Raw genomic sequence first — 1,950 nt, 5'->3', positions numbered from 1 at the left:
TAACCCTTTACATTCCCCACTGGTTTTTGTACATGATTCAAATCCTTGATTCATTTAGTTTATCATATGATTTTTTGGTGAGGGGGACCCAAGTAGCACTCAAAAAGGGATTTTTTTTTTTTATCTGTCTGAGGAGTGATCGTTTTACATCTCTAGTTCTAGTAGAAGAATCCCCTGTCTTCAGTGGCATCTCCACAAGTATGATAGCTGTTTGTACTAGGGCTCAGATAGAATGCTGGTGACCCCTGGCAAAATATTTTTTACTGGGGCCCATCTTATTTTATTATTTTTGCATCTAAAAAAGGTCGGGTAGGGAGACCTAGAACTTGGGGTTATGAGTAGCAATCTCAATCTGTGTTCCATTTAAGGTCTGAGTCAGCCACCATGTATAAGTGATGGGAGAATGTTGAGCTTCTGTTAGCCCAAACAAGAACAAGTAGGGCCACATTTGGTCAAGTTGACGTTGAGTGGGTCAGCAGTTTTTTTTATAAAGTCCATTTATCTGACTGTTGATCTGTTGAGGCTGGCTTAATGTGGTGTGGTGAATCCAATGTTTCATTGACTGTGATGGGAGTGCTCAGGACTACAGGGTATGGTCCAATCCAGCGGGGTCCAAGAGTTGACCGGTCTCACTTCTTGATCTATACCAAGGTTGATCCCTTGGATCTCAATCTTTTATAGCTTCTCCAATAACAGCACCATGGGTGGCAGTCTTTCAAGTATGATTTTAAAAGGAGCGAGCCCATCCAAGTATGGGGTGCAGCATGACAACAGCAGGGCCATCAGAAGCATAGACACTCAGTCTTCACCTGTCTCCTGGCACAGTTTCGACAGTGCACTCCTCAGGGTGTGGTTTTGTCGCTATACTTGGCTCAAGCTTTTGGGGTCAGTAGGCAGTATCTAGCTTTTATTTTAGACCCAAAACACCAGGAAAGTAGGCCCATTATCTGAGCCTACCATAAGGGGGAGCTCATACTGGGGGATGATTAATCAACTTGATCTCCATGAAGTCCACTTTGACATCCTCAAGAGGGAAAGTTCCCTGTTGGCAGACACAATTTTGTTCCAGGGGTTCCAATGACATTGGAAGGAGGGATGTAAGATTAATGGCTTGTGTAGGCTCATGAGTTAGATGTGAGTCTAAGAAGGACTACCTGGTACTGGGCCAGTCTAGTGACAGACAGTAACCTTTTACTAAGACCCCACAGCAGTGTCTCCGTCACATGGGACATGAACATGCCCAACTTCTGTCTCAGAGTTAGTTCGTCAGTCTTTTTTATTAATATAGCAACTACTGTAGTGGCTTGTAAGCATGAAAGCTCAGTGATGTCTGGTAGGGTTAGAGTTGGAGCCTTTAAGAGTTTCTTTTTTAATCTTTTAATGTTTTTGCTGTTTTGAATTCTAATTTAAGTGGGAGGCTATTACCTCCCTTCAGGGTTTTATATAAGGGTTTAGCAACAGAGACCAAACTTGGCACCTAAAAATAAAAAAAAAAAAAATCCATCATTTTTAGGAACTCTTGTAACTCTTTTTGGTCCTGCACTCTTTTAGCTAACAACAAATCATCTATATACTGTAAGAGGATCCTTATTACCAAAAGGAGCCAGATTCTTAGATAAAACTTTTTCAAGAACAGTAAAGTAAATTTTGAATCCTTGGGACATCATGTTCATATCATTGACAGTTGTGTCTCTCCTCCTTCTGGATCCTCCTGTTAAAGGCAATTCCTGGGAAATAGTTGTCAAGGGAATGCAAAATAATCTGTCTTTAAATATAACACAGCATATCACATCCTGTTAGGTGGGAGCAGACTTAAGCACCTTAAATATAAAGTGTGACTACAGAACTGTTATTTTTTATCAACCATGGACATTTAAGTGGTTAAATCTCTGTAGAATGTTAACAGGCAACAGTTATACTTTTACAATGAATATTAGACATCAATAGTTA

This window comes from Octodon degus, unplaced genomic scaffold (genome assembly GCF_000260255.1).
Source record: "Octodon degus isolate 3935 unplaced genomic scaffold, OctDeg1.0 scaffold00330, whole genome shotgun sequence".
NCBI classification, from domain to species: Eukaryota; Metazoa; Chordata; class Mammalia; order Rodentia; family Octodontidae; genus Octodon; species Octodon degus.
This window is presented reverse-complemented; position numbering follows the sequence as displayed.